The sequence below is a fragment of the Suricata suricatta genome, chromosome 1 (assembly GCF_006229205.1).
Source record: "Suricata suricatta isolate VVHF042 chromosome 1, meerkat_22Aug2017_6uvM2_HiC, whole genome shotgun sequence".
Classification (NCBI taxonomy): domain Eukaryota; kingdom Metazoa; phylum Chordata; class Mammalia; order Carnivora; family Herpestidae; genus Suricata; species Suricata suricatta.
In genome coordinates, this window is record NC_043700.1 from 17,315,083 (window position 1) to 17,342,533 (window position 27,451).

At 37.8% G+C, this 27,451-nt stretch overlaps 1 pseudogene; it reads left to right on the forward strand.

The window, feature by feature from the left end:
* The first annotated feature begins 17 nt into the window (after positions 1-17).
* LOC115302913 lies at positions 18-91 on the forward strand (annotated as a pseudogene).
* The last annotated feature ends 27,360 nt before the right edge of the window (positions 92-27,451 follow it).

The following is a 27,451-nucleotide window of genomic DNA, read 5'->3' on the forward strand; positions in this document are numbered from 1 at the left end:
TTTTAGATTTGAAAAGAAAGACTATACTTTCAGGAATCATTTCTATAGTTTGTTACTAGATTTGAAAAAGGGCAAGGACTGAAACAATTATTTTATTTATGTACATAGACGAAACAAAAAATAAGTGCTTTTTATTTTAACCAAATAGATCATATGTATCCTATGAGCTTTGAATGTTTTCTATAATATCTGTATGTACAATGTGAACTCCACAAAATAACTCTTTATCTCAAGCAACTACTTAAGTGTCAGGCATTTAGTAGGTACTCAATAAATATTTGCTGACTCAATAATTATAAATTTCAACAGCTACAAGTGGATATGAAGTGTAATTTTCCCTTTTATCTCTCCATGTACTTAGTTTCTATCCCAGAGGTAATTACCACTTTGGCAATTTCTTTTGTATTTTGGCAGAAGTATTATAAGCCCAGCTAAGTATGTGTCCATTTCTCTAGATAGGCAGATGTGTGTGTGTGTGTGTGTGTGTGTGTGTGTGTACCCACTATGACCATCCTTTTCTTTTCTCAAATGGAAACAATCTGTATGCATTTCCTTTATCTTACCTGTTGTAGTTAAATATTCTGGTGGTCATTTCACATTAATTTTTTTAAACCTCCTTCTATATAAAGATGACATAGTTTTCCTTGAATTAATATATACTCAGTTTATTTGACCATCCTGTTATTGGGGGCATTAGACTACCAGGATTTTGTGATTTTTTAAACAATGTTGCAATAAATGTTCTTGAATGGATATCATTGCTCATATATGTGAGCATCTGGAGAATAAAGTCATAGACATGGAATTTCTGGATTAAAGTAAATGAATTTAAAATGCTAATCACGTGCATACCTGGGTGGCTCAGTCAGTTAAGTGTCCAACTCCTGATTTTGGCTCACATCTTGATCTCATGATTTCATGGATTCGAGCCCTATCTCAGCCTGCTTGGGATTCTCTCCTTCTCTCTTCCCGTCCCTTGCTCTCTCTCTCTGTCTCTCAAAATAAATAAACATTTTTAAAAAATAAAAATGGATGACTAGGAGGCTCAGTTGGTTAAGTGTCCTACTTTGGCTCAGATCATAATTACACAGTTCGTAGGTTCAGGCCATACATGGGGCTCTTTGCTGTCAGCACAGAGCCTGCTTCGGACCCTCTGTTCCCACCTCTGTTTACCCCTCCCCAACTCATGTTCTGTCTCTGTCTCTCAAAAATAAATAAATATTTTTAAAGGTTATAAAAAATAATAAAAATAAATAATATTCTAATTTTTATTGGCAAATTTCCTTCTGTAGACGAACCAATTTATACTTCCACCAGCAATGAATAAGAGCACCATTTTCCTTCATAGTGGCCAAAATAAGACAATGAGATTTCTTTTCTTTTCTTTTCTTTTTTTCATGTTTTCATCATCTGAGTATTTTTTTAAAGATTTTAAAACTGTTTTTAATTTATTTTGATAGAGAAAGATAGGGATTGAGAGAGAGGGAGTGGGAGAGAGGCAGCGAGAGGGAGAGAGAACTCCAAACAGCCTCTGCACTGTCAACTCAGAGCCCAACTAGGGGCTCAATCTCATGAGACCATGAGACCATGAACTGAGTCGAAATCAAGAGTTAGATGCTTAATTGACTGAACCACCCAGGTGTCCAGAAGTATTTCTTTTTTAATTCCAGTGTATTAACATACAGTGCTATATTCATTTCAGATGTACAATATAGTGATTCAGCAATTCTATGCATGACTCACTGCTTATCATGAGAAGTGTGTTCTTAATGACTATCACCTATTTCTCTCATCCCCTACCCACCTCGCCTCCAGTAACCGCTAGTTTGTTCTCTACAGTTAAGAGTCTGATTTTTATTTTTCTTCTTTTTTTCCTTTCTTTGTTTCTTAAAGTTCACGCATGAATGAAATCATATGGTATTTGTCTTTCTCTGACTTATTTCACTTAGCACTACACTCTAGATTCATCCATATTGTTGCAAGTGGCAAGATTTTGTTCATTTTTTTTATAGCTGAGTGATATAAATTTGTTAAGATAATTTTCTTCTTTTTTCTGATACCAGAACAAAATTATATGATGTCCAAGTTCAAAAAATAAAAATAAAAAAGAAACATAAATGAAATAAATATGTCTTATTAATTACTCTCACATTTTAAAAACATTTGTATTTCCATTCCTATGCATTTCTAGGAACAGTATATATCACCAACTTATTTTTACTATTTTCTATTCTATTGTAATTTCAGTCATTACCTTTTTCTCCCATTCCCACCTTCTTGGCTTTGCATTTACAATCCTTTCTTCCGGAAATACCTTTTACCAGAATTTCCTTCCATCTTAAATTGGAATCTTAATTCGGTATGCCTAGAATATCTTAGGGTGGTGGTACAGTGGAGAAACGGTACCATCTCGTTTCTGGGAGACAAACTGGGTGAATGGAATCTCTTAAGTCTAAGAGATTAGACTTACTTGTCATTGTAACAACATCTGTACTTTTGAATTTTATACACAACTTATATGTAACCTCTATGCCAGCAAATACAAGCATTAACACACACCTGTTAATAATTCACACCTTGTTTCTTAAGGTATAGCTTGAGTGTAATTTTGAACTGAATGTTATTTACCTTGACTATTAATAACACTCATGAAAATTAACTATGTACGCATAATACATCCTTTGAAATTTTCCAACACTTTAGCACATTCCTTAATCAATGTAGGTACTCAAAAGCTATTTAATTCATTTAGCAAACAGTTATTGAGCTGCTGTTCTGGGAAAGTATCTTGGTAATCACTGGCAATAGGATTTACAGTCACAATTCTTGCCCTTAGAGATCCCAGTTAATGATGAAGATAAACACAGAGATAAATAACTTTCATAGGTGCAGTTGAGACATGCAAAGAAAGAAAATAATAAACATGAAGCAATTATCTATCTCAGCAATTTCTAAAAATTGAGTCAAGCAGTCCCTTTTCATGATGATTTTAGTTGGTCACCAAAAACATTTTTTATTAGATAAAGATTTATTGCAAAAAATATATTACAAAAACTAATAATTTGTGGAGATTAATTTGGTATGAGGTTAAAGTAGACAGTTAATTTTAAGAAGTCAGTCACAGTAAAGAAAAGTAAAGTGAATAAGAGTTTAGAGAGAACATAGCTCTTGGAACGCGAGTGAAGCTGAGATAAGGATGACTGATGTTTGGCAATTGTTGATCAATCAGATGTTAACTAGAAACATGCTGCACTGGTAACGATGATCATAATTAAATTTGGAATATCTTCCCTTTTGTGAGGTTTACTCTGCATCCAGAATTATGTGCTTTAGAGTATCCATCAATAGTCACAATATCCCAAAGATATGTATTTTCTTAGGAAAACATAGGCTAAGAGAAGTGAGTTAAATGGTGCAAAAAGTAAAAGTGTACTCTTTAATTTCATTACAATTGTACCTAGTAGGTGGCTAGTATTGGAGGAAATGACCGTTAATTTTACTGATCTCATAAGTTTCTGATTTGAGTGGGGAAAACAAATCTTAGGCTAATAAATAGTTAAGAGATGCTATGAAAGGGGGTCCTGAGCACTTATGGCAGAACAATTAGGGGTGAGAGGTAAGAGTAGGGAAGTCTTCCTTCAAAACTGATGTTAAATTTGGCTCTCATGAATAAAATAGGAGTTCCTGGGCTCTATACAAAGAAAACTTTAGTGGAAGTTACTAAGGAAGGACATGAAACAAGTCCAGTGTGACTGGGTATAAAGAATTCTTCAGGGGGCACCTGGGTGGCTCAGTTAAGCGTCCGACTTTGGCTCAAGTCATGATCTCACAGTTCATGGGTTCAAGCCCCGCATTGGGCTCTGTGATGACAGCTCAGGACCTAGAGCCTGCTTCAGATTCTGTGTCTCCCTCTCTCTCTGCCCCTCCCCCACTCGTGCTCTGTTTCTGTCTCAATAATAAATAAACATAAATTAAAAAATAATTAAAAAATAAAAGAATTCCTCAGTCCCACAAATAGTAATGGAAGAGTGCCTATGTTTCCATGGCCCTGCCAAGAGTAGTTGTCAAAGTTTTTTACTTTTGCCATGCTCATAGGTAAGAAACAGTATTTAAATATAGATCTAGTTTCCATTTCCCTTAGTATTATTGTCTTTGCTTTCTTTTCTTTTTTAGAATTTTCTTTACTTATTTCTATTTTTTTATTTGTGAGAGAGAGACAAAGAGTGCATAAGTGGAGGAAAAGAGCATAGGGACAGAGAGAGAGAGAGAGAGAGAGAGAGAGAGAGAGAGAAGAGAGAATCTTAAGCAGGCTCCACCATCAGCACAGAGCCCAACAGGGGCTCAATCCCACCACCCAGGAATCATGATCTTAGCCGAAATCAAGAGACCAACACTCAACCGACTGAGCCACCCAGGCATCCCTATGAACCTCTTATCTTAAGCTTAAGAACTATTTACATTTCTTTTTCTATAAACTATTATATTATTGATATATTTAATTTTTCTACGTATTTTTCTATTTTTGTCTTTTGTCTATGATGTGAGGTATTTGTTTCTAATTTGACACAAATCTTTCATTTTTATTATTTTAATTTGTTCATGATGAAAAAACTTTCAATTATTTTTTAAGACAAAGCAATCTGTATTTTATGTAGTTTTTGAGTTTAGTGTCATATTGATGAGTGTTATATAATACCAGATTATAGATGTATTTTTTCTGTGTTTTCTTTTAGTATTTTTCTTATATCAGTTTTCAAGTGCTTTGCTTGTTTTTAAATGTTTGCTAAATATTGGAATTTGTTTTGGCACAATGTGTGATGTATGGATACAATTAGATTTTTCTTGAATTATTTCCATAAGTTGCAACAGCATTTGTTGAATAATCTATCTTTTCCTAATTGATTTGAGCACTGCCTTTATCCAATACTTGATTCTTATAGCATTTGAGTACTTTACTGGACTTGATATATTTTTGGATATTTATTTATTTATTGAGAGAGAGAAAGAGAAGCGCAAACAGGGGAGGGGGAGAGAGTGAGAGAGAGAGAGAGAAAGAATCCCAAGCAGTATCTGCACTGTCAGCACAGAGCCCAACACTGGGCTCAGTCCCAAGAACCACAAGATCATTACTGGAGCTGAAATCAAGAGTGGGACACTCAACTGCGCCACCCAGGCACCAGCTAGTGGACTTTATTCTATTGCATTGCATTGATGAGTCTATATATTCATCCAGTAGTGATGTCATGATTTAATTACTATTTAATTGTTTTATTATCTTGGGGTTTTTTTTGAGAGAGAAAGAGAGAGAGGGAGACAGAGAGTGCAAACATGAGTGACAGAGGGGCGGAGAGAGAATCCTAAGCAAGCTCTATGCTTAGCACAGAGCCCAAAGCAGGGCTTGATCCCACAACTCTGGGGTCATGACCTGAGTCAAAATCAAGAGTCAGATGCCTTATCTACTGAGCCACCCACGCACCCAAAGAAGATATATTTGGTTTATGTAATTACTTATTTTGAGAGAGAAAGAGAACACACATGTGCCAGTGCATGAGTGGGGGAAGAACAGAGAGCAAGAGGGGAAGAGAGAGAATTCCAAGCAGGCTCTGTCAGTACATAGCCTGATGTGGGGCTCAATCCCACGAACTGCGAGATCATGACCTGATCTGAAATGAAGAATCAGATGCTTAACTGACTAAGTGGTTGAGGTGCCCTGGAGGAAAATATATTTGTAATCAATGTTCTGATATACTAAATGGTCAGTGATCTGAAGATTAAATGAGATGATCCGTGTAAATTATTTAGCCCAGAATTCACAATACATAGAAACCTAGAAGTTTTTCTGGAAGTTGCTTTTATCTTTTTCATCTATATCCAGCTCCTGTCTAACAGTCACATAATGTTTACTTATTTAGCTCTTACCTCTATTAACATTTCCCCCTCTTATAACTATGTTATAACACTTGTTAGAATGTCACGTGGGGTAAGTCTCAGAATTAGATTTGCTGTAGCTAAACCAATGCATTTAAATAGATTTTTTCCAGGTTATCCAATAAAGAGATTGTACTCAAATACATTATCTCCAAGTAATTATCAGTGTCTATTTCCCATAACCTTGGCAAGAAAGTGCTATAAATATTTGTACATGTAAAAAAATCATTGTCTTCTCAATGCCTGCATTTGTATTTCATGCATTATTAGTGAGGGTAAATGTACATTTATTGTCTACTTTTAACTCTGCCATTGCAAAATACCTTTTCATGCTTGTTTGTTTTTCTAACTTACTTTTCTATTGGATTATTTGTCTTTTCTTTATTGATTTGTTGGAGCTCTTTATATGAAGACTATTAGACTTTTTCATTGTGTTGTAGAACATTTCCCCTAGTTTGCCATTTGTCTTTATGTAGTTTAAAATTTTTTTTTGTTTTATGGTATTAAGGATTTATGGCATGCTTAGAAAAGACTTTCCTCTTCCAAAATTATAAAGCTACTTTTTTCTGTAGTGTTTCACACTCTTGGATTAATATGTTTGCATTTGTGTCTTTAATCCATCTGGAATTTATTATTGAGTTTGAGGTAAGGATATCACATTTTATTCCTAAATGTAGAGCCAAATGTTTCAAACTATTTACTGGACAATTTGTTGTTTATATCCAGCTGGGAGTTCCATCTCATTATTATTATTTTTGGATACTATTTATTGGCTTTTTTCACACATTTGTTATTCCACACACACGTTAGAACCATTTGTTGTGTTTCAAGAACATTCTGAAGGGACTACATTTGAAGTCACTTTACAAATTAGGTGATAGTTGCCATTTGTGCCACATGAAGTGTCCGGTTAGAAGCACAGCGTGTCTTCCCACTTTTAAGATCTTTACATAATCTTTATCATTAACTTCTCCGTGAGTCTTTCATTTCTTGTCAGTTCCTATATACTGAATCATTTTGAGGGTTCTATTTTCTTTCAATGAGATTATTTTTGCTTCCCATTATTTTAGTTATTGCCAATGTTACCTCTGCAAAATACTATGGACCTTTGCATGAATGTGTGCACATGCATGTGTGTGCACGCGCACACACACACACACATACACACACACGTGTCAAAAGATTAATAATAAAGCGCCAAGATGGGAGATGTATATAAGCCTTTGGGTGCATCATTCTAATTGTACATGTTTCATGACTCCATGGCCCTGGAATTACACCATCGGATACATATCTAAGTGAAATCAATGCATGTGTCCAAAAAAAATGTGTATACAAACATTTATAGCAGTTTTGTTCACAGTAGGTAAAAATTGGAAATAATCCAAATGTCTACCAATAGGCGAGTAGATAAGCTGTAATTTGTTTATATTATGGGATACTACACAGCAATACCAACAATAATAAAGTAATTGCTGATATAAGAAACAGCATGGAAAATCTCATGACTAATACCATGTCATTCCATTTATGTGAAGTTAAGTTACTGGTAAAACTAACCTTGCAGTAGAAGTCAGGAGAGTGGTTCGGGCACCTAGGTGGCTCAGTCACTTAAGTGTCCGACTTTCACTCAGAGGTCACATGGTCTCAGTTCTGTGAATTCGTGCCCCAGATGAGGCTCTGTGCTGACAGCTCAGAGCCTAGATCCTCTTCATTTTCTCTGCCTCCCTCTCTCTCTGCCCCTCTCCACTTGCACTTTGTCTTTCTCTCTCTCTCAAAAATAAATAAACATTAAAAAGTTTTTTAAAAAAAGAAGTCAGGATAGTGATTGCTTTGGGTGAGGTCAGGTATTGTCTAGGAAGGTATCCTGGATGATCCTGAGGAATGATGAAAATCTTTTGACTCTAAACTTAAATGGTAGCATGTGGACCACAAATATGTACAAGATAATTGAATTATATACTTAAGATTTGTTCAGTTTACTCGACTGAAGTTTACCCACTTTTTTAAAAGTAGGCTTCCTAATAGACTTTTGCATATCTAGTCAGTGAAATAAAAATGATACTGAAGAACAAACAGGGGCACCTGGTGGCTCAGACAGTTAAGCGTCCAACTTTGGCTCTGGTCACAATCTCTGGTTAATCAGTTCGAACCCCACATTGGGCTCTCAACTGACAGCTCAGAACCTGGAGCCTGCTTCAGATTCTCTCTCCCTGCCCCTCCCTTCTTCTCTCTCTCCCTCTCTCTCAAAAATAAGTAATAAACATTAAAAAATTTTAAAAAACATGAAAAAATTTAAAAAAGAAAATCATTGTCTCAAAAATCCACTCATGACCATAAGACTCATTCTAAGCACCAATGCTTTGTTCTGCATTATCCGGAGAGCCCCCAATATTCAATGCAGTACGATCCTGGAGGATCTTTCCTCCTACACCTGCTGCTCCTGATGTGTCCTATATTTCTCTTCATGACATTTCTATCTCCCAGTCTCCCAAGTTAAAAGTTACAGCATCATGTTTTATACCCTATAATAACTGAACATCATCTCATATAAATCTCTTTTCCCCTTTTTACTAACGCTATTTTCAAATGGAGTACAAAACAGCCTTTGGATGGGATCTTCCCCACACAATCCCTGGTTCCAGTGTATTTTGCAAAATGCTCTCAGCTTAATTTCCTAGAACAGTACTTTCTGCAATGATGGATATAGTCTATAACTGCACTGTCTTAATGCGCTGGTCACTAACCCAAGTACTGGACACTTAACATGTGGCCAGTTTGGCTGAAAAACTACATTTTAAATTTCATTTCCTTTTAAGTAATTTAAATGTAAATAGCCACATGTGGCTAGTGTCTCGTGTGTTGAGTAGCGCAGGTCTAGAGAATGGGATTCCATTGCCCACATTCACTGGTGGTAGTTCCTGCACCAATATTGTCAGTCCACTTCCTCTTCTTCGTCATAACTAACAAGTCAGGGTGCCTTGGTGGCTCAGTTGGATGAACGTCTGACTCTTGATTCCTGCTCAGCTCAAGATCTTGCTACTGGTGAGATTGAGCCCTGCATCTGGCTCTGTGCTGACAACACAGAGCCTGCTTGGGATTCTCTCTCTCTCTCAAAATAAATAAGTAAACTTAAAATAAACAAACAAGTCATTTAGCATAATGTACTTCTCCAAGCTGGATTTGATCTATTAACATGACAGAAGTAATTGATTGGGAACCCTTTTTAATGCAAGAGCTTTTCTTACCATTGTCCATAAATACTGGGTTATTTTTAAGTGGTCTGACTCTGTTCTGCAGGTACCCCAAAAGGTTTCCAATCTCTACTTATCAACCCCATTTGAAAAGCATTTTATTGGAGTTTCCATCCCAGGTAACAAAACTATGTGTGTGACTGAAGCAAGATAGTATTGTCTATTTTATATACAGATAAACAAAAATTATAAACAACTTAATTGGATCCAATCAAAACATGGGTAATTCATTCATGGTAAACCAATAGGATATAACCATATAGCTATTAAAATGATTTAGATTTGTACTGACACAGAAAGATATTTATATCAAACTATAATATAAAATCAGCAGGATATAAAATACTAAATATCCCAATCCTACTTTATTTTTAATATAAAAATATGTATACATTCACAGAGGAATAAATTGAAAGAAAATACATTAATATGTTAACAGTAGTGGTTTATCTCCAGGTGGTAGAATTGTTAGAGTCAATCAAAATTTTCTATGTTAATTGGCATTAACACTCTTTAAAAATGAAAACAGCATATTCAAATCCAGCAGTATATTTCCACACCAGATTTAATTTCTGAGTTTTCTTCATAACCTATGCATAGCTACAATATTAGGCAAAATGGAAATCCCAAGGTTACCTTTGTTAAAATTCTTCAAACATGGGCCTCTACTGATGGAGATTCTGAAAAGGGAAAATTTAAGATTCCATATATGGCCGCAAACAATGTCAAGTTAGTTCTATGAAAAGAGCAGTATTCTAAGAAATACTTACCAACTTGGAAATCTATTCAAAGATTCTAAGTGAAAAGAGGAAAAGAAAACTAATGATTAGAAATGGGTTTGGGGTGCCCTGTGGCTCACTTGGTTAAGCAACTAACTCTTGATTTCAGCTCAAGTCATGATCCCATGAACTGTGAGTTACAGCCCTGCATTAAGTTCTGTGCCTGACAGCCAGAGCCTACTTGGGATTCTCTCTCTCCCTCTCTCTCTACGTCTCTTTGTCTCTCTCCCTCTCTCAAAATAAATAAATATTAACAAAGGTAGATTAAAAAATAACTAGTGGAGAGGATTTTTCTAAACAGTGTGTAACCCAGATACTATAGAAGATTCACCAGCATGGTAAAAACTACACAGAACAATATCAAAACAAACAACTACTGGGAAAAGTCTGCACCTAATATCACACAGGGGAAACTTTCTTAATACATAGATGCTTTGTAGAAATCCAGGAAACAGAGACCAGAAATATACATGAGATACAAATGCAAAATTCAAAATAGTCATTGGGGCCCCTGGGTGGCTCAGTCGGTTAAGCATCCAACTTCACATCAGATCATGATCTCACGGTTTGTGAGTCTGAGCCCCATGTCAGGCTCTGTGCTGACAGCTCAGAACCTGGAACCTGCTTCTGATTCTAAGTTTCCTCTCTCTCTGCCCTCCCCTGCTCTCTCTCTCTCTCTCTCAAAAATAAATAAATGTAAAAAATTTTTTTGAACAAAATAGTCATTATTTTGGGGAGGGAGGAAGAGAAAAACAATCAGGGAGAAGCCCATAGAAAGCTTCTAAGATACTGGTAACATATTTTTTCAACTAGGTGATGGGTTCACAGTTGTTTTATTACTCTTTAGTAACTATGTGTGTGTGTGTGTATGTGTGTGTGTGTATAGTCTACCTATTTACACACATATATATTCTGTATGTATATTTCAAAAATGTGTTACACCAGATTTGATTATACTATGAGTCAGAATAAAGTGAAAGAGACAATTGTGAGTGAAGATGTATGTTGGTATCTCTGTGGAGAACTAGGACATACATAAAAATGATGAGGCACATACTTTTTGACCCAATATTTCTACTTTCAGGAAATTCACTCTAAATATATACTTGAACATGTATTATATGAAACTGCATTATATAAGTCTGTTTATTGTACCATTATGAGTTGTGGTAAAAACGTGAAAATATTTTGGGACAGGGAGCCTAGTATATAAAACTCAGTAACGTGTTTTTAGTACATGTGCAGCTGTAACAAAGAATAAAGAAAAAATAGATAATTGATAGGTAGATAGATAGGAGAAATTATTTTGTGAAAAACTATGTGGAAAAGTATGCTATATTTAGTTTATAAAAAAATACATACATGCTTGTAACTTTACAGACTCTCTGGAAAGAGATACTTGGTTGGATGGAAGGACAGATGAAGGGAAGTAGGAGTATTGTCTGTATAAAAACTACATAGCTTCGTAATTAATCATCAAAGCAAATTAAGTATATTTATAATTATATATCATTTGATTCCAGTTACATAAACAAAAACCTTAACAGAGGAAGGGCAACTGCAAGAAACACTATATCAAATTAATTATAGTTGTATTTGTGTGACAGACCTCAGGGGCTACTTCACATTTCTCCATTTTCATAACGACAGCTCAGAGACACTTAGCAACACAATTTTCCAGCATTTCTTATAAGCTATCATAAGGAGTTGGTGCCTACAAAAATTGAAAAAAGATAACATATCAGTTCCTTCCTCTTGTGTAAGCAAAGTGTTCAGTTACTCTCTCCTACCATTCAACAGGGGCTGTAGGAACAGCGAATTAACAAAACGATACCTGCTCAGCTTCACTGGAACAGTTCTGTCCTGCTCCCTCCCTAGGAGAAAAGAACAGATGCAAATGTGTCCAGTGAACTGCTTCCTTCTTTGGGGAGAGAGAAGAGGCGGGAGGGAGGAAGTGTTCAAACTATTCTTTTAGTCAACGCCTAGAACTAGGCTAGTTTGTGACCCAGCCCTGTGAGAATACCATGGATGTGGCCCTCCAAGGACCACAGAAGGTTATTTGATTTTTACCAAATCAAAACTAGAGCCTGGATGTGTGCATGTGTCTGAGTGGAGACCAGAGGCACTAAAACAAATGTGGCAAAATGTGAAGGTATGTAGATGTTCATTGGAATTCTTCTGCAACTTTCCTATAGGCCAATTTTTCTAAAAGTTGAGGTTAAAAGGAAAGAAAAAAATTGGTTAGAAAGTCTTTCCTAACACTGAAAATGTAAAATAGAAAGTTTTCTAGTCTCAGCCAGTTTCTAATATAAGGTCCCTAAGAGTGGAGGACTGGGGTGTGATCAAGTGGGCAGTGTCTAAGCCTTTGTTGAAAGGCTAGTGCTGTAATATAAAAGATGCTCCTATTCCTTACCTTCATTTTTCTTTTAACACATTAATGTCATCATGGTCTGCAAAAACTAGCATGACAACATAGCCTACATTAATTATTTATTGCCACATAACATTTGTCATATCACAGTCAGGAGTCGAGGATGGATTGCTGCAATCAAGATGTCAGCCAGGGCTCAGTCATCTTTTGAAAGCTTTACTGGATGGAGATTCACTTCCAAACTCTTGTGGTTGTTGGAAGCATTAACTTCCTAGATGGTTCTTGGGCTGAGAGACTCAGTTTCTTGCTGGCTATTGGCCAGAGGCTTCTCATGGTTCCTTGACATATCAGCCACCCAAAAGGCTTACCTGCTTCATCGAAGCCAGCAAGGGAGAAAGTCTCTCAGAAAGACAAATGTTACAATCACATAAGGACAGATGCAACATCTTGTCACCTTTGCTGTTTTCTATGGTTAGAAGCAAATCCCATGTTTCACCTACACACCAAGAGGGTGGATTACACAGACATGAATACCAGGAGGGAGGGGCATGAGGCTCCTTTATAGACTGTCCACCACACCAGCTTAACTAGGGCAAATGTTTTGCTTTGTTTTGTTTTGAAGAATGTTCAAACTGGTGTTCCTTATAGTCTGAGAGATTCTGTGTGTCAATTGTCATTATCCCCAAGACTCTCCCTTGCTTTTCCCATTTTATATAGTTGAAGCTAAGTCTCTCCCAGAGGATATGTGTATCATTTTTACAATTTGTTTCTCATTTGAATGTTTCCAAATATAGGATATTTGGAATATTGACACATAGGAGTGTCTATATTTCATATAGAATATGAAATATTCTGAGACGCTTTCATTCTATTTTATAATTTTACTATGTTTCTATAATCATCATAGAGGTTGGCTTAAAAATATCTTTAAAAATTGTTATAACATTATAAATTATAACTTGGAAAGCTTTCTGAAAGTTTATTCAGTTGCTTCTGCTATAATCTTTTCTTTCTCCAGAAATAGGTGCTATTCCCAATGTCTTAATTTCCAAAAGCATTCTATACTTTTTCACTCCTTTCTGAAAAATATTTTTATGATATCCACAGATATTAATACACATATCAAATGGATAGAGGTCTAAAACTTCCTTCAAGTCACTGATTACAATATATTTGTAAAAGCATGTTATATTCTGACTAAACAGAGATAAACCTTAAATGAAAGGGATTTGCAGAGACTACAGATCATTCATTAGTTCAGGCATTTTTACTAAATGCCTCCCAGATGTCATGCACTAGGATATTTTGGGGGACAGACTTAACCTCCTAGGACCACATATTCCAATGGTAGAAGACCATCCTTTTATACAATGTAGCCAAGTTTATGACGATGCAACAATGGCTATAGTTTTTCTGAGAAAACCTGTATATCAAAGAAAAAGATGAAACCAGACAGAACGTGTCTCTAAGGGAAACTCTTCCGGTCATCAGTCAGCCTCTAGTCTTCAAATCCTTTTTTTAAGATTATCTAGAATATCCTCAATCTCCTGGAAATGAAATATGTGTCTTTTCCATGGTTTTGACCCTAGAAAAGAGCTCAATCAATATTGAGCTGCCAATACTCAATCAACAGTTGGACTCCATCAAGCCGGAGCCTCCTGGGTTTCCCTGTCTGTGGTATTAATGGTGTTAGCAGCCAGGAGAACCAACAGGGGATGTTTATTCTTTTTGTATGCCTCCTATGTGTCAAGCACAAAAAGCTTTAGACTTATTGACTCATTTAATAGTTTCTAACAACCCAGTGAGGTACATACTATTATTCCCAATTTTATAGATGGGGAAATAGTAACTAGAGAGGATTCATATCTAATGAAGAGGATGCTATAGACTTTGAGACCAAGCAGGAAATCTAACCAAAATTGTTCTGCAGCTTTTGATATGAATTCACTACCTCCCTCTTCCTGAGAACGGTAGTGGGACATGCAAAAGAGTGGATCCCTGACTATGCCAATAGCATAGCTTCAACAGCTCCAGAAGGCGATGCTTGGCTTTACCCTTAAACCCTTCTCTGATGCTTTCTCCACTGATTATTATTAGGTCGAAGAAAAACCATTTGTCAAGAACCTCCCAAAGCCAAATTATGCCTGGGGGAAACCTTCAGAAAGTTACTTTTTACCCAACAATGACCATGCTAAAACCTCGTGATTTCATTTTTTCTATACTTGTGTGACAAAATCAGGAGAGTTTTTTTTTTCCTCCTTTTTGATCCTAAGTAAAGTTCATAGGTCATGCTATCTCCTCAGACTGAAGTCACCATTTTCATCAACTGGAATCTGCTCCAGGATACTTGCTAATTCTGCTATTTTTGTTGTGGCAAGCCTAGGTGTCCCAAGAGTTAATAATAGGTCTCAGTGCCTTCAGGTCTTCTCTATCTCAGCTTCCCAGATGAAAGGATTCCTAAAAAGGGTCCAAAGGTCCTCACACGGGTCAAAAGCTAGCAGACCAATCTTTCTTTTTTGGTTGTTAGAACATAATTTGAATAACTTCAAATAGAAATACTGATTCATTTTTCTCTTGGAAAATAGCAGGAAGATCTGGCAGTAATGGACCCTCTGTTTCCAACTGGCAATACTCTCGTGGAGAAGAAAGGCTCTCTAACGCACCCTGGTCAGCACTGCCCTGCTTCCTTCCTGCTTTCCTTTCAAGATTTCTTCAAGATTTCAATTCACTGCTCTAAATCGGGGCTATTCCAGGTCCTCTGCAGCTAAGCAGCACCAGCATTACCCAAGGCTAATAATCAGAGTCTGCATTTTAACAAAAGGCTTAAATGATTTCACTGCACATTAATGTTCTTGAGTGGCCCTGATCACTTCCCGTTTCACCTTTACTCACCACCTACTAATGTGCAATTTTATATCCCAGCAATACTGAGCTCCTTGTAATTTTCCTACTTACACCAGCTACTTTTCTTCTCCTTGACTTTATGGTGCTTTCACTTTGCCTAAATGGCCCTCTCCAAGTCACCCACATTGACCTAGAAAACTCAAACTCATCTTTAAATTTCTGCTCAGAGGCCACTTGGTCCTAAGATTTGTCAGCAACCCATCCCCACTCCAAGTGTAATGAAGTAAAGTGTCCCTCCTCTGTATTCTGCTAATGCCCTGTATATGATTCTCCAAGACGATTGCTGTCTAGTTATGTGGTTGTCTAGACTGTGATCTTCTGGTGAACTCAATGAATGTTTTATCCATTCTTCTAGGTCTAGGTCCTATAAGTGGATTGAATGGTGGTCTTCAAAAAGATATCTTCATGCTTTAATTTCCAGAACCTGTGACCTTGACCTTACTTGGTGAAAGAGTCTTTGCCAGTGTTATTACATTAAGGATCTTGAAGTGAGATGATCATGGATTATCCATCGGGCAGTAAATGCAGAAACAAGTGTCCTTATAAGAGGTACACAGAGAAGGAGGAGGACAAGAAGGCCATGTGAAGGTGACCTGAGTGGAATGATGCTACCAGAAGAAAAGGAACATCTGGAGGCACCAGGAGTTGGAAAAGGCACAACTCTTCCCTGGAGCCTTTAGAAGGAATATGGCCCTAGTACCACCATGATTTCTGTCTTCTAGCCTCCAGAACTGTGAAAGAAGAAATTTCTGTCGTTTTAAGCCAATGAGTTTGTAATAATCTGTTATAGCAGGTAGTCCCAGGAAACTAAGAAGGTGCCTAATATATTGGATAATTTTCTCATTATATAACAATGGCTGCCATTACTGAGCTCCTACTAGCTAATAGGCATTTTTTCAGGTGTTTTTCAGATATTTGGAAAGATAAAGCACAAGATGGGTGGAAAGAGTATGCAGATGCACTACACACAAGGTGCTCAGAGGGGGAGAGTGTTTGTTATCACACACATCCTCACTTACAGGACTGGACTACTGATGATGCTTTTAATAATCAGCTGAACATGGTTCACCTGTGGGAGTTCATCACCTCTTTTGACGAGCCTGTCAGCTTGCTCAAGGGCCTTTGAATCTTGAAAACAATAATATAACTAATGAAAAAGAGGAACGTGTAAAGGATAGATAGGTCAAAGAGTCAAAGCATACCAAAATCTAGTTGAGCTCAGTTTCCGAATGCATAAAAACTTAAATACTTCTATGTTTTTTATAACTTTTTCTCCCCCTCAGAACCGTAGAGGGCTTACAGGAAATACTATTCCTTATAGCAAATGAATATGTAAGTGAAATAATTCTGCTTTTTCTTTCTTAAAAATTATAGTAATTATGAAATCAAATACTTGGTTAAAGAGTGGCACCTAAAGGCAGTGCTGTGCTGGGAAATGTTTATCAATCAGCTGAAATGCGCAGCACGGGTCTCTAGCGCTCACTGATTGCCGTGGTGTAAATACATTCACCATGACAGACTTTAAGGTTTGCACGTGACCACAACTGGCTGGCACAGTTCCTCAGAATGTAGCAATTGGCTCTCGTGGGCTTTTAGCACAGCAGTAAGTAGGGGCAAAAGAATTATCAGGGTTCAGATTAAAGACATCTTGTTATTTGAAGAGGGGAGATACAGGAACTGGAAGAGGCTGAAGAACGCTTGCAAAATACCTGAGTGACACAAAGCAAGAAAAAAAAGTAGGGTCTCTAACATGATCCAATTTTTATGACACTCTATCTTCCCACACACCCAGAGATACACAGAGAAACATATTAGATTGTTTTATCTAATTCTGTACGTGACCTAGTTAAAGTAAGGACAGTCTTCTGGAAACTACTATGAAAAATTATGCCTCACTATAGGTTAACTAACTTGAATTTAAATTTTAAAAAAGGAAAAAAATAAAAATAAATTTTCTGGCAACTCTAATGACTGATTAAACATATTTAAAGGAATACAGAGGATAAAAGCATGGATACTTGGACCCTAATGCTGAGATTTGAATCCTGACTTTGTGCTTGATTATTGGCAATACTGAACTTCTCAGAGCATCAATTTCCTTACCTGTATAGTGGGAAATAATGGGGAAAGTAACCTACTTCACTGGGATACTATGACATTAAATGAGAGAAGGAGGAGGAGGAGGAGGAGAAGAAAGAAAAATTATGCCTAAGAAATGAGAGAAATTGAGGTCAACATAATGTTCAACTCCTATGTTAAAACAATATTAAGACCAAAGGTAATTTAGCAACTAACTTTAGGCAATTTATTCCTGAAAGATGACTATGAACCACCTAAAATGGCTTGATTGGTAAGCCATGCTCATCAATACTGTTTAAGCCCTTACCTTCACTGTGATTCAATGTTGTGATGTTGTAAACTAGGCTCAGTATCTACCAGTTCTCTGCCCCCAAAACCCACCCTAGGAATTACTTTTAAAACCCTATAAATATTCTTCACTTACTTATAGCCTGGTAACCTTAAAAAACAAACTATCAGCCATTTTGCCAGCAAAATGGGCTTAGTTGGGAATAGCAGGAAATTACAATTCAGGACATGTAAGCTCCAGCAAAACCTGACACTATTCTGGAGAACAAAGGAGGGGAAAACTGTCCTATTGATGAGAGAAGGGGGCTGGGAGGGGCTGTTACAAACAAAAAATTCACTGAAGTAAACTGAGAGTATGAAGGATAATGGCTTTCCATTGGCTGGATGTGAGTCTCTGACTGGCTAAGCCGCTGCCTGGGGAAGAGAACACACTTCTTCCTTATGCTGGGGAACGATAGGCTTCTTCCCCATGGATCTGCAGAAGGCTTCAGGAGAGGTGCTGTGGGAGCCCCTTCTGGCCTCAGGGCTCCATTTCAAATGAGGTTTCCTTTATTTAGCTCCACACTCCCGTGTGTCTTCCCTTAATGCATGAAGTCTAATGAACACAACTTGGCTTTCTGGCGGTCTAATTGTGTGGGTAGGCTGTTGTTGTGTTATCTCAGAAACAGATACCTTCCCTCCCCTCCCCACTCTGGATGCTCTTGTTTGGATGCATGCCTACAACTACAACCACCATCTGGGATTGGTGAAAGACCCACTCACGAGAAAAGGCAACGTGTTGAGAAAGGAAGGAGGGGAGACTGGATGGAGTGTGGCAAAGGGTGGGAAGAACATAGTCTAGTCTTCAGATTGCTGGGTGTCAAATCGGTCTCAGATTCCCTCTCTGGTTCTGGGGGTTGCAGAGGGTTCGGAGCTTCCAGTTACTCATGTAGTTAGGGCAGAGGGAGAGCACTGCACACACAGCAACAGAGGCACAGACCCCTCAAAAGGTCAGACGATATTGCCCAACTGCTTTTATCTGTAGTAGAGAAACTTCACTAGAGTAAGGGGGCCAACACAGAGCAAGAGCAGATTTCTGGATTCACATTCCAGTCACTCCTGACATTGTTTGAACAAGTCCCATGATAGATCCCAAAAATGTAGTCTGAAGTTGAATCACAGACACTTTACAAGCAATGCTTACATTGCCATTCAAAAATAGTACACGGTTTGTTTGCAATATTTCCACTTCTAGAAATTCTACAAACATGGGGACTCTTCTGGTACAGAAATGGTCAGAACACATCCTTATCCTGGGGGAAAGGAAAAGCCAGTCAGCGCTCAGGTTTATTCTCAGATGCCTGTTATTCTGAGTGACTGGGATCCTGGCATTCCCACGACTGTCAGTTTATTAATTTAGGATGAATTAATTAATTGTTGCTATTCATGTCATGGAAGTAACATTAGGTTGCATCAATTTGTCACATATAAATTAAGATCAAAAGTTCATTTTATTAACTCTAAATATTTAAAACAATTCCCATCCATCCAGGATTCAAACCAGGGCTTACTACTCGGGGACAGCTATCCAACTTGGAAAACATTAGCCTAAAAAGCACTAGTTTTTTGTTAGACACAAGTTTAAGGACACACTGCAGAGCAGATGGAGGACAAAATCACTCACAAAATAACCAGTAGCTAGCTGAACACTGGTCTCTGTACCAAATCCTAGGTGGAACGTCTCCATGTGTGTGGTTTTTTTCCTTTAGATATGTTCTTACAAGAATAATTTTGTTAGACTTTCATGTTATTAAGTTTCTCGTAAGTGTCAACTTCTGCAATCCTACAGCAGTTGATAGTTTATCTTTACCAAATTTTCACTCTATCTTACCGCATTCAGTCTCACTTGAGGAGCTCCCTGAACTGTCACTGTCTTGCCTCCTTATTCTTACTGGCTTGTTTCTTCTCATTTTCCTCCTTAGACTGGGAAACTGAAGTGTGCCCATTTTGCCTTGTTTTGGAATTATACAGACTTTCTCATGAGCTCCAAAGGTCTTGATAACACCTCTGACAGAATATTTTTTTTAAATCCCTCATATTATAATTGTCATAGAAATAATCTGATATTCCATGTAAACTCTGAGATTAAATTTTTGGTTGTTTAAAGGAAATAGAGTATTCCATTTATTCTCCAGTGTTTTACATTTCCTTTTTGCAAATACATACTGTAGCTCATAAGGTCGATCAAGAAGAGCCATATGGATTATAATTTTAAAAAATCAACATGGAAATTATAGGTCCAACACCTCTACTTGCCCCATTCCTGCTACCTAGACACACTCAACCCAGTACTTAGAGAATTTACAGAGTGCTTAATGTTTCATTTTTAGGTATTATCAGTAGTTCCCAACCATAAGAAATCAGAATTTATATCCCCCACCCCCTATGATAAACTTTCCCTCCCCCATGATTCCCATATAATCATACTGACATTTGATTAAATGACATTTCATTGTGTGCTTTATGACCCAAGAAATATCCTTCAGCTGAGCAAATGCAAATACTCTTCATTAATCAACCCCATTTTCTATAGAGTTACCCACCTCATTTTTCCATGTTTTCTTTCCTTGCTTTTCAATTGTTCCAATCACTAACCCATCCCTTAAGCTTTCCTATGGAGCTATAAAGCCCTTAATAGTCAATGATCTATCAAATAATCAGTTCTAATGATTTTCTCCACATCTTTCTGTGAATCTTCTAATTTGGGCAAGCTGTTGCTGATATTCTGAGAATTTTCTCCTTCCCCATCATTTTGGTAATTCTCTCACCTCTTTCCTATGTTGCATTTACCACTTCTGAGATTCTTTTTTTTTCCTCAGTACACTCCCTCACTGCATTGGAACACATTCTGTGATGGCTTTGCAAGCAAAGATCCATGCTAAACTGATAATCCGGCTAGCTATGAAATGTGAGTTGGAAGCATTTCTCCGCAGAACTGGGAAAGGGCATTACTCCTTGGACTTCCATTTCTATTTCCATATTGAGAAGGACAAAGCCATTCTGATTTTGGTTTTCTGTTACCTATTTTCTCTCCTCCTGGAAGTGGTTAGACTCCTCTCTTCACCCTTGATATGCAGAGATACCCCTGATAATGTGCTGCCTTGCTGTGGAGGCCTTTGCCTTCATTCATCACATTGGCACATGAGGGACCCTTTAAATGTAAAATCCATCCGTTTAAAAAGTGTTTGAAATTCTCCTCCCCTCCACCTTCTCTGCTCTCTTAATCCTGAATCAGATTTACCTTTTTCAACTATTTTTCATCTTCTTGCTTTCCATTTCCATTTTTTTTCTTGCAAACTTTTTACTCAATTTCATGATTGTGTTTTTTATACTACAAAGTTCTTCATTTTTTTTTTTTTTGGTTCACATATACATAGTATTTCTAGAATATCTTTTCATTTCTGAGGAAATTAATGGTTTTAAGTTTTCCTCTAAATTCCACTTCTTACTGTTGGTCCTTGTCTATCACATTCGAGATTTTTCCTAAATCATTTGTGGTTCATTTTTACCTATGAGTAGGGTACTTAGAAGGCGACTGGGGAATTAGGTGGGACCCCGAAAACCAGGTCTTTCCTCTTAGTTTAACCGTCTGGCTCAGGGCAAAGGATAAACCTGATCCCAGCATTCTCGAAGCCATCTAGGGGCCTGGGTTTCACTATTCAGTTTTTAAGCTTTAACTTCTTTTCTCTCTTTTCTGTAAGGTGTCTCCCCACAAACAACACATTACGAGTCCATTCATTTTTAACAAGAAGTCCTCTCACCAATATTTAATGAGTGGCTCCTGTGGGACATTCACAGTGTTTAAGGTGAGACAGCGGTAAGAAAGAAATCTTTTCCAAAAGGAAAATGTATTATTTATGCTATATTCTATGAAAGTATGGCTGTATTGTCAAAAAAAAAAAAGCCATGAACCTTCTACTGGGAGAATAAAACCTCTCATCTTCTGAACTAGCTAGTGGTCATAAGTCTGTGTGTCTGCATATATGTATATCTTCTCTTCAACATAGTTTTTAAAATGACAAGAGAGTTTTAAACCTTGTATAGGAACCCTAATTTAGAGAAACACAACCAAAGTGAGGACCTGCAAACGCTTCAAGACTGAGAAACCATTAGCCAAACAGGACTCTAGAGAATGCCTTGTTTTTTGAGACTCCTGTGAAAGCCACAGGTGAATTTCCCAGAGCAGCCATCATGAGCTAAAGGAAAAATGACTCTTGGGATTTCTAGTAAGTACAAAATCTTAACTTACAAGGACCCATTTTTATGACTAGTTGTAGCCTTCGCTGTAGCAGACCCTTTTTGTGACCTTTGCCCCTAAGGCCAGAATTCCTATATTCCATCTGTGCATCAAGAATAGACCGTTGTGCAAAGACCTGTTCTTAATGACTGAAAAGATTTAACTCCAATGGATTCTTTTATTTGAAGCAAGTACCCAACCCCTCCTCACCCCGTATTCTCAGGCTTTATATCTGAGCTGTAAAGTAAGTCTACGCTTGGATCAGAAGAATTGAGCTCTGATTTTTTTAAATCATATTCAGAGACCTGCCTGAAAAAGCCAGATGGTCACTGGATCATGATGAAAGGATCTCAGAGAACTCTCTTTCATTACTAACTATCGTACTGAGAAAACAAAATAAAAGCAATTTTTAGAGTTCCTTAGACAAAATTATATTCTAAAGTTCCAATGCCAAACTGTCTTATTTGCCCATTGATGTCAGGGATCTGTGTTTTGTTCTCTCATGTAAAGTGCCTGGAACATACTGATATTTGTTGACTGTAGTTTGTCACTCATTCAAAGCCCCTGCCATCGTGGAATTTACATTCCCTAGAGAGAAGATAGATAAATTAAATTAGAATCCAGGGAATTACTGATGCTATAAAGAAAGTAATAGAAGAGGAAGAGTGAGGATTGGATAGAATGTTCAGGGAAGGTCTTTTGTGTGGAGTGTAGACAGAGGAAGATAGGAAAAGAAATGTGTCAGAAGGCCACCACAGTAGTTTAAATGTGAGACAAGACACAGGACTAGTGTGGAAAGAGGAAAGAATGCTAAAAAAAAAAAACACAACTTTTTTTTTTTAATTGGGATATATAAAAATATAGAAGTACTTGCTGATGGACTGAATGTAGAAGGGGGGCAAAGTAAAAGGGTCAGTGATGACCCCTAAGTCATCTGAAACCAAGTGGGGCATGAAGCTTACATGAAGCAAGAGAAGCCTAAGAGGTCAGCACACTTGGGAATGTGCTGGGCTCGAAAGGTGGAGAAGATCTTCTTGATGCATATGTATGTGCCTTTTTCTTAAGTTTTTGAAAAGAGGCTTTGGTCTTAAGAGGTGAAGCATGTCACCCACCTTCTCCAATTCCCCAAGTTACTCAGCCCAGGAAACTAGTATCTGTCCCTTTTCCTCTAAAACAAGCCATCAAACTCCATAATGAAGAATAGGATATTCTCAAAGAAAATCACACGTACAGTTCCTGGACTAAAATTCTCTGAAGTTCTGAATTTCAACATCAAGTGTAGGAATAGCTTTTAGCTTCAGAAATTTCACAGGCCAAAGATCAAGAGTTAAGGAGATTGCAACACGTACCTTTCAACCCTCAGATCCAGCCTCTTTTTCAGAAAACCCACCAGTTTCTGGAATGACCACATAGTTCTAGCTGAAACAGGAAACAATGCAAGGTATCTTTAGCTGATTGGAGAGTGTTCATTATAATAAACACAAATCTCATTAAAATACTCAGAAAAAATATTTGCCTAAGTTTTAATCTTTTTTTAATGAAAAAATTTGCTATACAAATACATAACGTAAAATTATTTTCACAAAATGCATTTAACTCTTCATCTACTGCTTTTGAGAAATGTGAGTTTCACTTTTACCTCTTATCAGGCCTTGACTTCCCCCACCTTCCCTTCCAGTCAATCTGTTATCTGCCTGAATACCTCTAGGAAGGAACAAACCGTATGGGTAGAAAGATTAAATAGCCTGTTGACGAGTTTGTGTTTCTAGCATATTTCTGTCTCCATAAATTAAAAAATAAAAGCATCCAGCTCTTAAAGTTAAAAGATCGAGATGATACATACAAAATATTTGGAACCTTACCTTGCAGATAGCATATTACAAACTTGTATTATTTTAATATGTAATATTTAAATTCCATATCCTTTTTGTCATCCTACCACATTCATCATCTATTGCCGCAGAGAATTCTTTTCTCTCCTGTGAGTGTAAATTTCCAATCTCACACCTGGTGCTTTTTCAGGGCAAATTTCCCATTCTCTTGTAGACTTTCCAAGTTGTCAGGACACAACTAAAATGTAACCTCAATCTTTTCACATTCCCCATCTCTGTGCTTTTTAACTTCCATGGACCACTGATGGATGATGTTTATCACACAATAACCCGGAAACCCAAGAAATCAGAACCTCAAATGACTTCCCCGTGAATTCTTTATCTCCTCAGTATCCTTTTCTTGCTTTATACAAGATCAAGAAAATTAACTGCAGTGAGGTCACTTACCTTTCCTTCTTTGAGCCCCTTATAGATTATTTCAAGCAGCCTGCCTTGACTCTCAACTGAAGGTAGGAGTAGGTCTAGATTGGTGGCAGCTGTGAGCCTTCCCTTAATTCGTAACCCAGAAAGGTATCAGTAGTTCAGCTATAAAGAGCCTCACAGCTTGATGTTGCTGTACATTGTAGAGCACTATTTCCAAGCTACGACTGCAGAAAGAAACTGGATTTTTAACTTACATGTACCCTGGGCATAAAAACTTGCCATATACAGTGTTTGCAGGGTAGCGACATTGTTTCAGTGTGGTGGAATAATCCTAGGCCTTTCAAACCCCTGGAGGCGCCTCTGATGACCCGAGATAGCCCTTCTCTTACTCAGCCCGGGTAACCCAAGACACAGTTTCTTAAAGCAACTGCTAATTACACCTCACCAGCCAACAATTTTCCTAAAACAGCAGCACGATTGGCAGTCCCGGGCACATGAACGGCGCACGCTCGCTCGTTTCTGGAGGCCGTGCAAAGCTGACTCCCATCTGTAAACCAAATAGCCCACCTCCCCAGTATTAAAACAGCTTTACATTTTAAGACTTACAATTGCGAGCACACAAAGGCTGCAGCTACTGATCAAACTTGTTTGTTTCTTGCTTTTACTAATTTTATTGTTAATCTTGGCCGCATATTGTAACCACCCAGAGAGCTCTGGAAAAATGATGCCTGGGTTCCAATCCAAGACGCTAATATAATGAGTGTGTGGCGGTCAGTGCACAGCCCAATGCGGGGCCCAAACTTACAAACTGTGAGATCATGACCTGAGCCGAAGTCGAGTTACTTAACTGACTGAACCACTCAGGCGCCTCAGATATTCAGATTTTTAAAAACTCCTCAGGTGATTTTAGGGTAAACCAATTTGCAAACCTGCTACTATACATGAAAAATAATTTATACTTTTTTTAATGTTTGTTTTTGAGAGAGAGAGAGAAAGAGAATGGGGGGTGAAGCAGAGAAAGGGGGACATAGGATACAAAGTGGCTCAAACTCAAGAACTGTGAGACAATGACCTAAGTTGAAGTTGGATGCTTAACCAACTAGGTGTCCCCCAAACTAATTTTTTTGAGCGGGGAAGGGGCAGAGAGAGAGAGAGAGAGAGAGAGAGAGAGAGAGAGAGAGAGGATCCCAAGCAGGATCTGCACTGTCAGTATGGAGCCTGACATGATGCTCCAATTCATGAACCCTAAGATCATGACCTGAGCTGAAGTCAGACACTTAACCGGCTGAGCCAATCAAACGGTCACTGCCCCTACCTCCCCTAACTTAGGCACAAGGTCCAATGTCCTAACTTCCTGTACATCAGAATGTGACCTTGTTTATAAATAGGGTCATTCAGTGAAAATGCGGACATATTGTAGGATGGGCCCCCAATTCAATATAAATAGTACCTTCATAAAAATTTATTTTAAAAAAGTGACATGGGACAGTCTTTGGAAGGAATCAACCATTCCAGCACCTTGATTTTGGATTTCCAGCCTCCAGAACCATGGGACACTATGTTCCTGTTGTTTAAGCCACTCAGTCTGGGGTACTAGCAAACTAAGTCACTTCACATGAATAATCTATACTCATTTCTTAGTTTTGACACGGGTACATCTCCTCACTCCAGGACCCAGACATTCTGCCATCACCCACCCAGGCCCATAACCTACCATACTGCTTACTACTTTTTTCTTCTCTTTCATTTCATATTTGAGAATTTACATGCTAAGGACTGTTTAGCACCAGAATACTCAAAGGATGAACAGAAACAGTTCTTACTCAAGGAGTTTACAGTCTCCTGGGGAAGGCAAAGAATCGCTCAAATATAAAGACAGTGATGGTGCTTTGCCTACCAGGAACCTGGTACAAGGATGCCCCAGGATTCACTCTTGTTAAGAATGCCAAGATTCTCAGCCTTTTGGCTAAGATCAAGTGAAGAATGCCAAGAAAGACTCCTCTGAGGAGCGGCACTTCAGCTAAGATCTGAAGAACAAGTCAGAACTAGCAAAAAATGGGGAGGGAGGTGTTCAAAGCCTGAGGTGCAAATACTTAGTGGCGGCAGGATGGCGGGGGCATCCTTGTTCAGAGCGGGGGGTAGGCTGTGTCAGAGTTGCATTTTCAAAGGCTTAAAAGCATGATTCTCATACAACTATTGGTGGACGGGTGTCAGAAGTTCTGCTCAACTCAGTAATTTGTTAGGGAATCAGAAAAAGCTGAGTCCAACAGGAATGGGAAGCAATTTATACAAATCATCAAAATTACAGAAAGAATTATTAAAACAAGATTGTTTAGGTTAGGTGCAAAACTGGTTAGTATTCTACAGGGCAATAAAATCAGGAGATCTCTTTCCTACCACATAATTCTTCACATACCATACAACTTCAGGGGCACCTGGCTGGCTCAGCCAGAAAAACATGTGACTCTTGATTTCAGAGTTGTGAGTTTGAGCCTCACATTGGGTGTAGACATTACTAAAATAAATAAACTTAAAAAAAAAAAGCATGTAAGGTTTCATATCTGGGTTCTCAACTAATGGTAAATACTGAAGCCAAAAACAGGTAACATTTTCCTAGAGAATTTAAATCTGTGTGCTTGTTAGATAATGTCCCAGCATCCCACTGAAAGGACATACTGCATTGTCTTGGTTTCTCAATTTTGGAAATAGTTCTTAATAGTTAAGATGAAGCATCAGGAGAAATTTGGTGCAAGATGAAGGTACAGATCATATAGACACTAAATTCTCATATGTCCCCACATAAGAAATCATTACCTTTTCCCTCAGGAAAGTGGAAAGAGGTTAGAAAGCTGCTGCTCCAAGTTTTTTGTTTTGTTTTGTTTTGTTTTGTTTTGAGAGTGTGTAAGCAGGAGAGGGGTAGAGAGTCCGAGAGAGAATCCCAACTGAGCCGCCCAGGTCCCCCATCCAAGTTCTTAATCTGAGTCTTTTAAACACTTGTCTCCCTTTCAACTCAGTCACCTAACTTAACCCTCCACTGCTCAGACCAGGATTATTTCCACCAAAACTTCTTTTACAAAAAAAAAAATTATTTATTTTTGAGAGAGAGGCAGAGTGCAAGCAGGGGAGGGGCAGAGAGAGAGGAGACAATCTGAAACAGGCTCTAGGCTCCGAGATGTTAGTACAGAGACCAACGTGGAGCTAGAACTCATAAGTCATGAGATCATGACCTGAGCTGAAGTCAGATGCTTAATCCACTGAACCACTCATGTGCTGTCCCCAAAGACTTCTTGAGATCTGCTGTGAAAAAAGGCTTTTTC